The 12,029-nt window shown below is 39.8% G+C and overlaps 1 protein-coding gene across 2 annotated transcripts in view; it reads right to left on the bottom strand.

Annotated features, from left to right (window-relative positions):
• NUAK1 (NUAK family kinase 1) overlaps positions 1-12,029 on the bottom strand; it is a 75,847-nt gene that overhangs the window by 62,243 nt on the left and 1,575 nt on the right. The gene's annotated exons all lie outside the window — the stretch shown is intronic.

Raw genomic sequence — 12,029 nt, 5'->3', positions numbered from 1 at the left:
TTAAAGTAGTCCTACATTGTGGTTTTAAAATTTGCTTCTGTATGTATTTTATATGATATATTTTATGTATTTTCTTTATATTGTGAATCTTCTTGGGCACCCACTCTCCAAAAATAAATCAGTCAACTCGGATACTCTCACATCATTGACTGTATACAGCTAGCTGCTTTCAGGCTCTGTGTATGGAGGGGGGGGGGGGAAGGCCTGCTACTTTGAAATTAACAAGAATAAAAAACTTCATGTTGATCAGTTTTAAGAGTCCACAACAGAAAAAAAAGCCATTACTCGTACCCACCCTTCTACTAACCACCCCAAAACACACTCCCTGGACAGCCAAGCTACAGCAAACCACAATCACACTCCCTGCCGTTTCGGGGGGGGGGGGGAGGAGCCTAACCAGTCTTTTCCTTTCTGACATATGTGAGCTATTCAGTAGGCAAACTGGCTGAGCAATTCCTTAGAAAGCCAGATCATACAGGCTGAGAGCTATGTGTTTGAATTGAAATATATATTCATCCAGACTCTACAGTAGATATGCCGGTGTGGTTTCCATGGGGCAGAGGGTCCAGCAGCAGGATGCCTCCCCCCCTTTCTCCCTTTTTGAAAGGCAGTTCCCAGCTAGAGCCCCCCACACTCATTGGCACATTTAAATGTTGGTAGCATGCGCACTCCTGGAGTTCCAAAAAAACTCTCCTAACACCCCTGGCACACTCTCTGAGATTTCTTCCAGCCACACAGAGAACCCTTTGGAGCCCCAGAGCACTCCCTATGTGTAAATCTGTACAACAGCCCGCTCTGCAGGACTGGCTTTTAGCATCAAAGATCCAAAATTAATACATGTTGTTATTTTAATCAGGCCACAGTTGGATACTGAGTGTATAGGGAAGAAATGCAGAGGTGCTTTTTTACATACACTCACCTGACTCCCCCCCCCCCCACAAAAAAACCCCTACCATCCCTTCCACACTCTGAGACTTCTTCCAGCGACACAGAGAACTCCTCGGAGTCCCAGAGCACAGTGTAAATCTGTACAACAGCCCGCTCTGCAGGACTGGCTTTTAGCATCAAAGATCCAAAATTAATACATGTTGTTATTTTAATCAGGCCACAGTTGGATACTGAGTGTATAGGGAAGAAATGCAGAGGTGCTTTTTTACATACACTCACCTGACTCCCCCCCCCCCCACAAAAAAACCCCTACCATCCCTTCCACACTCTGAGACTTCTTCCAGCGACACAGAGAACTCCTCGGAGTCCCAGAGCACTCCCTATGTGTAAATCTGTACAGCAGCCAGCTCTGCAGGTATGCTTTTTTAGCAAAGATCCAAAATTAATTCGTTTTGTTATTTTAATCAAGTCATAGTTGGATACTGAGTGTAGAGTAGGTGCTTTTTTTGTTTTACATGCTGGTAATAATGATATTGCCTTTAATTGACACAAATCTAGTGCATGGAGAGATACATTCAAAGAGGGGTTGGATAATTTAAAAAAAACGATTTGAAATATCCTGGATCTACCATTTAAAAATCCAGTCAGACCCTGTGCGGTCTCTGCACATTGTTTAATATGTGTTGGGAGGGGGGGGGTTAACTGTGGGGCAAGGTTGAGAGATATGCAAAGGATTCCATTGCAAACCGTGTGTTTGAAAGAGAGAAAATAAATCAGGCTTCTGTGTATCAGGAGCACAGGGCTGTTTTTTTTAGCATCAAACATCCAAAAATAATATGTTTATTTTAATCAGGCTATGATACTTTGAAATTAACAAGGGTAGAAAATACAGCCATTGCTTAAGCATCCACCCTGGACATTCTGTTGACCTAAGTGATGAACCCAGCAGATATTCCCCAACAATAGAAAAAAACGTTGCTCATTACATCAAAGCACACTTGCAGGACGATAAAGAAGGCTGCAGCAAAGCAATGTTATCTACCCAGGCCTTTCAGGGGGGGAAGAGAGGGGCAGCCCAAATTCAGCCACACACCATTAGGTCTCTCCACATCCTTTAATATGTTTAGTCGAGGAGAGGTTGGTCGGGGGAGCCAGGGCTGGAAGCTGACCACAAGGATTTCCTGATCAGAGAGCTCTCAAAGTGCTGGCTGTATACACAGGATCTCTGTATCAAGAGCATAGGGGCTGGTACTTTGAAATTAACAAGTATATTAAAAAAACACTGCTTAAGTGCCAACCAAGGACATTCTGTTGAACTAAGTGATTCCCAGGCGAGAATCCCTCCACGGCTTTGTTTGTATGTTTTTTATTTGATCAGTTTTAAGAGGGGCAGTCAGAAATTCCTATATATATTTTTAGCCAGGCTGTTCTTATCTACACACGCAGCTGCACAGGCATTTCCGGACCTGTCAAGTTGATGAGGAAGTGTACCCCTACCGTACTACTAACCAGCTAGAACACATGGTGGGCAAGGCGGAACAGGGATTGCAAAGTGGAAGCAGTTCCATCACAGTCTACTCTGAAAAGTCCCAAGAAGATAGCCTGAAAATGTAGTCATAGTGGTCTGCAAAAGAACAATGGGATTTGACTACAGTAGCACCTTAGAGACCAACAAGATTTTTAGAGATACGTGACAAAGGGGGATTTGACTCTCACAAGTTTATACCTTTAAAATCTTGTTGGTTTCTATGGTGGTTCTGGACTCAAATCTAGCTGAAAAGTCCCAAGTTCTTTTGCTTTTCCTCATAGGAAAGGTGCTTTAACCACTTTATCATTTTTGTTCCTTTTTTGCACTTTGTCCATCTCTGGAATATCCTTTTTGAGAGAAAGAGAGCAGATCTGGACATAGTACTGCAAAGGCTACACTAAATATCTAAACAGGGAAATTCCAATACTGGACTTTTTATCTTCATTTTCTGTCCTAATAATCCCAAATATGAAGTTTCCCTTTCTCACTGCAGCCGTGAATTTTTTTTTTTTTACTTTTGTTCTTTCTGTGCAAAAGGCAGTGAACTTGTATTCAAAAGGCTGTGAATTTGAAATGGAAAATGGTCTTTGTTCCTCCCCTGTATGTCCAGGCACTCATAGCAATTTTTTCCTCACATCGAGATACCACAGCTTTCAAGCTCAAGGATCTTCATCCTTTTTGAGCCTTCAGACTCCACTGGAATTCTGACTCAGGGTGGTAGATGCAACCACTAAATGGTTGCCACAGAAGATGGAGCCAACTCAAAAATGTCAGGGAGTGAGGATATGCATAGTGCTGATATTAACTCTTCAACATTTCAGGCAGAAGTTCTGCTCAGCAGAACACCTTTTGAAATGAACATATTTTTTCACTTTCTTGCTTACCTTCACACCTTACTTTCAGTTACACAGTGCATATCTTTATGGCTTGCTGCCAGCTGCTGCAGAAGTAATTTTTAAAAACATCTGTACAGATAATCAGAACTCTAATGGCCAATCAGAACCCTTGCTGGGCACTAGTCCCAACTAGCCCCACCCACTTTCTAAAAACACTTGGCAGGCATCACAGTGCTCCTGGGCATCTTGCGGGGGACATCAAAAACAAGTTCGTACTTACACAGTAGTAAAGAAAAGAAAGAAACGTCATACTTTTCCTCTCCCATACTTCTGTTGTAAAGACAGACTTGCAGCTGTCATCACATTGCAAAAGAAACTGGGACGCAAGGAAGGCAAATAACTTGTTTGTTCCTCTTCAAATGATGTGAACCACTGAAAAGGCCTTTAGGGAATTATTTTTTTACACCAGGATTGTGTCTCAGCCTGGTATTCCTCATTTTGAAAAAAAAAATTAATTTTGTTTAGCTAATGTTTGTATGCAAGATCTAGACCATTTATGCACTGGGAACTTCACTGCCCCAGCTCTCATGCAAGAGTACAAATCGGGGGCGGATGAGGTGCACCGGGCCAAATGCTCCCCCGTGTGGGTGCAGGAAGAGGTGGGGCAACCTGCCACGACGGAAACTCCAGCCTGCAGCCCAGCATGAAACCTCCAGTACATAAATGGTCCTAGGCAAAATTACTTCTGTGCAGCATCACACTTGGACTACTATCTACCAAGTTCACATTAATTTGCCTGCAACAGAAGTACAATACTGGCCTGCTACTTCATCTCCTGTAGTGCAAGCTATTAAGGAGTTCTTTGCATTTGTCTTAGCCTGATTTAATGGAGGGTTAAATAAACTTAAGCACCTAGCACTGCACACACTCACATATATAACTCAGGTTCAAGCTGGGACAGACACCAGTGGCTGTTGTGTGAGTACAATTAAGTCCTCTGAAGCCATACTTGGATACTATGCTTTGCTTTTACAGCACAGCATAGCACCAACCTGGTCAGTACCAGATTCTGAGGAAGACAATATTCCTCATAAAAAAACTAGTGCAATGACTCCCCAAATCAGAAAGAAATTAAGAATGCACATTTTTAAGATAGGCAAATTGTCATACATTGTTAGCATAAATGTGGCTCCTACAAGATCCCAAAGTGACATCATCATCATCATCATATTTATTACAAAGATTAGGATAAAAACCCATAAAACCCTAATTAAAAACGCCAATAAAAATTACAATCAATAATCAAATCAAAAAGGAAGAAGGTACGGCGGGGGGGAAAAATCACTATACTCAATGTCTCAACAATTCACATCGGAGTGGGAGGGAGGAGAGTGTGGATGTCACTCGTAACCATCTCAGAATTACCTGGAAGGGGGGCCAGGTAGATCTCTCTGGCCATATTGGCCTCAACCATAAACCTCACGGAAAAGCTCAGTTTTAGAGGCCCTGCAGAATTCTGAAAACTCGCACAGGGCTTGCAGCTCATTCCACCAGGTAGGGGCCAGGACCAAAAAGGCCAGCCGGACTTCCCTCCATTATTACAATTTGTTGCGTGAAGGAGTTATGCTATGGATCAACATAAACGTGCTCCTTGATGAAATATCCTGATCATTGCATCTCAGTCTCCCCTACCTGACAAAAGGAATGGTACATATTACCTCCTATGGGCCTTAACAACTTTGGTTAATTAGCTTCCCGGGGTCTGAGAGAGGTGACCCACACACACCTCTCTGTGAGAAGAAGTGCAATTCTGATTCTGGAAGAGACAGAGAAAGGCAGAGTATGCTTGGAATTGCTGAAACACCTTGGAACATTTCATGGCTCAGGGAAATGGGCACACAAATATACTTTCCTATGACTGTTCTTGTCAGCTGACCATGTTAAAACAGAAACCTAGAGACAGGTATTGCTTCCTCCTACTCAGGTTACTCTTGTGTGCAGGGTCCAAAATGAACAGCAAAACTAGAAGGAACAACAGCTTTGTCACTGCCTGTGCTGCTTGCATTCAGTCTCATTTCTCAAGCCTGTTCTCAGTAGCTGCTGAACACGAAGCCTATCATCTGTCATTAAACAGAAATATGAGTAGGTGTTCATATCCCCAGTTCTTAAGTGTGAGTCAGAGGCATCCCTCCCAACTTGATTAGTGTTCAGATCATAGAAGGCATTGTGCCAAGGCAACTCTGCACAATTTGAATCTGAATAGCCCTATTATGTGGGACACTTCAAACATTAGTTGCCAAGTTATAGATATTAAGATTCTAAATGCAAAAAGCGAAGTGCCCATTTCCCAAATCTTGACACTGTATCATCTGATTCCAATCAGTGCTGGATTTCCAACAATTCAAATTTTCTGTCCACCGGCAAGTTCCTATTTCAAAAACAGGAATCACATTTGAAGAATGGCCTTAAAGTGGACAGGTGATCCCTAGCTCTTTACTAGATGAAATTGTGAAATAATAAGCTGAATGAATGTTTGATCTTTCTAATAAAATATTATTTTAAAATATCTGATATATTGGTTATATGATCATAGAATCATAGAGTTGGAGGGGGTCACACAGGCCATCTAGTCCAACCCCCTGCTCAACACAGGATCAGGCGAAAGCATCCTAAAGCATCCAAGAAAAGTGTGTATCCAACCTTTATTTGAAGACTGCTGGTGATCATACTTGTGTTTACAGCCACAAAATTATGGAATACAGTGCTTATATTTTGAAAGCTGATCCTTTCTTCAGTTGCCAGACTAGTCTGATCCCATAACATTCCAATCCTATCAAACACTTTTCCCATAGCTGCCAATTAGTCAAGAAAAAGTAATCATCACATATTTTATTCATATCCTCCACTTGTACAGAAACAAGGTCCAAATAATCAAACTTGTTCCAGATTTAGGGTTCGCATTCAATCTTCAATCAGTGAAAAATTTAAAGCCTAGTGTTTTTCCAGACTTCACAGCAAGTAGCAAACATTCATCCTTTGAACAGCTGCAATACACATTAATTTATTTAATTAAATCATTTAAGGATTAGTTCATTGTACACATGCTGGTGGAAGCTTTAAAAATGTGTTCTTGATTGCAATTTGAATATCTTCAAAGCTAACGAGAGACATTTCCCCCCATTTCAAACTGTAGCTAAAATTTAATGGAGGGTCTCGCTATGTATTAAACATCTGGAATTTTTGGCATGGGTCCAAGATATTTGATCAGCATGGGCAACCACTATACTAGAATATCTCACCCAGCCCCCTAGTGTTCAGTGTCTGGGATCTTCTAATTTATACAACATAGAGTGTTGTCTGCACAGACATGGTGATAAATATGTGCTGTTTAAAATGAGATACTTCACAAACCATATCTTACAGATGCCTAAAGTCTTTCATGTGGACAAGACAAATGAGAATGCTATGCTTGACTGCAAAGGCTGACTTCGGAAATAACAGCAGGAGAACACAAAGGAAAACCTGGATACCCTTGTGGCTTAAATAAACAGGTCATCAAATATTACACAGACACACTTATCTCACTTTTGAGTTTTTTGTACAAATATCTAGCAAAAGGCCAAGATTTTAACTGTCATACCAAATGGACACATAAAATATCAACATCTGTTTTAAAAGAATGTGCAAGACTGGCATTTGGTATATATAACATACTATTACAAAGAATCTGTGACTAGAATTCTGTTAAGAATAAACAACCTTTATCAGGAATTACATGTTCCAAACAGCTTTATCCAGCACGTATGATACCCAAACATATCTTATATACATACTTCCAGATATAATGTCCTCCATATGTCATGTAAAATATCCTAATCCTGAATTTAATGACATTTAAAATGCACATGCATAGCTCAACACAAATATTTTAATGTTATATATCCCTTCTGTTATGATTTTTCTCAAATGATGTTTTCAAGTTATTAGTAAAAACACATTACAATGCAATAAAACTTTTGGTTGAGAGCGTTTTGGCAAACAATGAACTGTATTCCATTGTGCTTTTCATTTCAGGCAGCTTTATTTTGGCCAAAATACCTAACACTGCAAGCCATAAACCAAAGTCCAAAAGCCTAATGCCAGGCTCAATCCTGTAACTTCTACACTCTATCCCACCCACCCACACAGACAGACAAACCAGACTCACCAAATGTTCAGTGCAAATAAATATGGCAGTGGAAAGCCTTTTTGGCCAATGTGCAAAAGAAACTGCAACAACTACCTGTGAAGAGGTTGGTGTCCTGGCAAACAAAGATGTAGAGAAGATGAGGATTGTACTCAGCCAGACTCATTAAGGGCATGTCAAGCCTCAATGCCACTGCCAACACCACAAACTAGGGTGGTGCCTGTATACATGCAGGATGTGATAACCATCATAAGCCATGCTCATGGTCTTCTCCCATGCCTCTGACCCCAATGGCACTGCCAACACCCTAGGAGCTCAACTTGATTGCTTGGATAAATGACCAGCCATATGTTTCCAGCAAAATGTTCTGGTATGCCACAGATCAGCATGTGTGCTGAAAATTGCCTAGCCTGCACACATACACATATCTGACCTCCAGTTAAGCCTCTTAAACCTTTGGGTCTCAGCTTCCTAAAACCTGTTACTGCTGCCTCACAGCTTATGATCAATCTCCTTACTTCTAAAGCTGCCATATTTTAATGCTGATGAACCTTCTTCCCTGCTTCCACCAAGTGACCATTCATTGCATACATGGTGCAATTCTAAAAAAACCCACTGTTAATATGTAAGAAGAGTATAACTCCTAGAACATGTCCTTTCAATAGCTTCTTCCTTAAGAACCCATCACCCTAGTTCAGGGGTAGTCAAACTGTGGCCCTCCAGATGTCCATGGACTACAATTCCCATGAGCCCCTGCCAGCGAATGCTGGAATAGGACTGGAATATTATTGCAAAATCTTCCCACTTATTTATGTCCATCACCATACAACATTGCTTATGGGTTTTGCAGGATCAAAAATAAAGTGCTGTGTATGGAGATATTTTTCATAATGTCTCTTTTTTCATTATAGCCATTTACAGGTTCGGTCAGAATGTTAAATGAAGACATAAATAACTAAATCAATCCCTATTTAAAACCAGATTATAAGAAAATGTATTTATTGTCATATTTTCTAAGGACAAATTAGCTTATTTCATTTCCAAATGTCATGTTCCACTTCACATGCCTAAAGTGGTAGGGGTTGGGTTGGGTTTCTAATACAACGGGCAATTTGTTTCAAAGGAAGTTATTCAATTTGTCTTTTTCATATCTACATAGTTCTTTCAATTGTATTTATTTATTAACATGTGTATGCTGTGGTTCCCTATGGGCTTAAGGTAGCTTACAAATGACCATTTATAACACATAAAATAAAATCGCAATAACCACTCCTTCTAGAACCCCATTCCTTCCAGTTCACACCCCATTAAAAGCACTGATAAATATAATTTCGTAGGGCATACACACATAAAGTCTCCTCAAAGAGCTTGTTCCCCAAGGTGGAAAAGGTATGGAAGCTGGTTAATGCTTAAGTGGGGGAACAGCCAGCAGACAGCAACCTGAGAACAAGTCTATATGTGAGAACCATAGTCAGCACATAGAGAAATATAGGAGAAAACAGCCCTTTAGATATGTAGGTCCTGTGCTGTAAAATGGTCAGCCAGTGTAGTTGTTTTAAGATAGACAAGATATGTGCCTGTCAGCTAGCCCCTGCTAATAACTGGGCTGCTGCATTCTACACAATCTATAATTCATGGACTGTCTTCAAGGGCAGCCCAAAGGGCAGTCATTAGGCTACCTGGAACAGCATAATAAGACAGGCAGACAGCTGGCAGAAGCCTGCATTAGGAACAAAACTATTCGCTTTGTGACCATGGAGCTATCCAGCTGGACCCACAAATAGCTCCTGAAAAAAGAACATACAAATATTGTGCACAGATACCAGCTCTCAGAATAAAAGGCAAAAAGTTTCTCTGTTAGGGGAAGGAAGAAAAATTCTTACTGCCCACCCCAAGGAGTAATTCATTTGATGCAACATAAATAAATGCTATTATTAATATTGTTTTACTAAAGAACCAAGAAAAAAAAACTACCCCATGTAAGACCAATACATTTGTCACAGAGAGGCACGCACTCTCCCCAAAACTGATATTAGATCTACTAACACCTTTCCCCTTGTGTCACAACACACACAACAGACATACAACACCTCCTCTCTTTATACATCTCATAGAAAAAAAGAGCTGAAAGGTATCACCAAGGATCATCTAGTCTGACCCACTGTCCAATGCAGGCAATTGACTGCTACTTTTCATACATACATACACACAGTGACCCCTGCTCTATGCCCAGAGAAAGGCAAAAAATCTACAGGGTCCATGGGCCAATCTCATACACTTCTCGTGAAAATATGGGTCTACTGTTGAGCACACCATCCACAAGTATAATCATTAACAATATTAAGAAAAAAGAATTTCAAGGCAGATTACAGCATATGAATGTTTTTCTTTTCAAATGTACATAAGAACATGGATAAAGCTCCCACATAAGGTTCAGTGTAAGGTTCACCAAGTTCAGCTACTTGGTGAACCTCTTGAGTTTGCTCTTTATCTTTAAACCTTTATTTAAGATGTCATACAATATTCAGTTCCTACTCTGACTGTCCTAATGAATAAATAAATGAAAAGCTGACTATCCCAGTACATGGTGGGTGTGCTGCTGCATTTAATGCAGTACACAACCCAGCCTATAGCTGCTATATTGTTAAATAAGTCTAAATAAGTAGTTTCCAACAACAAATTAAATATAATATATCCATAATCCACCTCACAGGTTCCCAGTCACCACATAAACTATGGTTGAAAAAGTCAGATTTCTAGAAGTGATTATTAGGGCTTTACAGAGTTGGGGGAAATGCATCAGACTCCTAGATAGCAATTTTTAAGGGTTTGTGTGATGAGGTACATGGTTTTTTTTCCAGCCCAGATATAAATACGCACAGAAAAGGAAAACAAAGAAGCACAGTGCACATAATTTACGACTTCAAAATCCTCTTTCCTCCCAAGACAATGCAAACTCTCCTGCTAGATTCAATAAAAAATATTGAAGACATTAAAATACCCATATTTATTTTGCTTCTATATTGCCATGGCTCCATTGACTCTAATGGAAATCCTTCTGATTTACACCAATTTAATACCACAATTAATTTAGCAGTCTTGTAGATTTTAATGTATTGTAACCAAAAAAAAGGGGGGGGGGAATCACAGGTTCCCGTTAACATAACTGTTTCTGATTACTCAAACAACAATGCTCTGCAACCTGCTGCTGCACATACCCAACTGGCAATTCATCAATATATTTTAGTGTAGACAACTGTGAGAGAGCTGGTTACTAGAGATGTTGCCAAGGTTTGCAGTTTGCACTCTGTTGCCATATGGCTGCAAATATTTACATGATGTTGGGTAGGAAAAGGTTACCTAACCCAGCAATATGACAGCAAGCAAGTGACATAGGTGAGAGTGCACATTTGAGATTTTCTAAGACTTTATGTCTCTTTCTTTGAGGATTTGCTGTGAAGTCATGATCGGAATGATGCCTGTCACATTGCTCCGAAAACCCCCTCTGCTGGCCACAGTACAGCCTATTCAACCATTTTAATGATGCTATAAATGCTGATGACTAAGGAAAACAGAAACCATGCAAAGAAAGAAAAGGAAAAAGCTAAATGAACTCCCTGTGCCTCAGCAAGTCCAGACCTTTTCACAATTTTCTCCTCTTGTGTATGAAGTAGACTATGTAAAAATGTAAATTCTGCATTTCAAGGGATAGGAGAGGAAGAGAAAACTGTCCAAGAAGTACACATAGAACAAAGTCATAGCAATCAGTTTTAACCCCATGCAGCAGACTGTATATAGATTGTATGTGTTTTCAGAAGTGCAACAAAAGCATGTTCCATACTTTATGTTAATAAATGCCACTCTGAGCCATGGAATATATGAAAGCGGTGCATTTTAATCCCAGAATATCAGTAGACAAATGGCACACACCACTGCTACTCCATTTAGGAATTTTCATTCCACTGTCTATGTTTTTTGCCACTAAAGCTGCAATATAATTAATTAATTAATTAATTAATTAATTAATTACAAAAATAAAACTACAAGTTATATCTCAGGCCCACTTGTGGAGACTTACAAGAAGACTAAAAGCGGACCCAGAATTTTTTAAAAAAATTGATATGTAATCCAATTTATAGGGGAAACAATAATCCAATCTGAAAAAGATACACTTGGAAATGTAAAATGTTAACCTATAATGTAACCTAGAACTTTTGCTAGTTTGAAATGCATGTAATATGACACAGTCTAGGCAGGGTTGTTTTTAAACAATCATGCACTCACTGAGCATGTACATTCATCTCTGATTTCAATTTAGCTGTCCTCTTAATGAAATAATATAACCTTAAGACTTGTTGGCAGACAAAAGGCCTTTAAGCATACTTTCCATAGTGCTTTGTGGGTATTTTTTTAATGTTGACAGATCACATTGTTAGAAAGCTACAGCTCATAAACGTTCCTAAGTGGAATGAGGTTGCAAAATACATAATCGCATCATACAAAGGCAGGGAGGGCACTTTTGTTGTATTTGTTTGGTTTACTTCACTATCTGGCTCAAGATATTTGTTGAGCAGGAGAATACAATAAATGA

This window comes from Paroedura picta, chromosome 5 (genome assembly GCF_049243985.1).
Source record: "Paroedura picta isolate Pp20150507F chromosome 5, Ppicta_v3.0, whole genome shotgun sequence".
Classification (NCBI taxonomy): domain Eukaryota; kingdom Metazoa; phylum Chordata; class Lepidosauria; order Squamata; family Gekkonidae; genus Paroedura; species Paroedura picta.
This window is presented reverse-complemented; position numbering and strand designations above follow the sequence as displayed.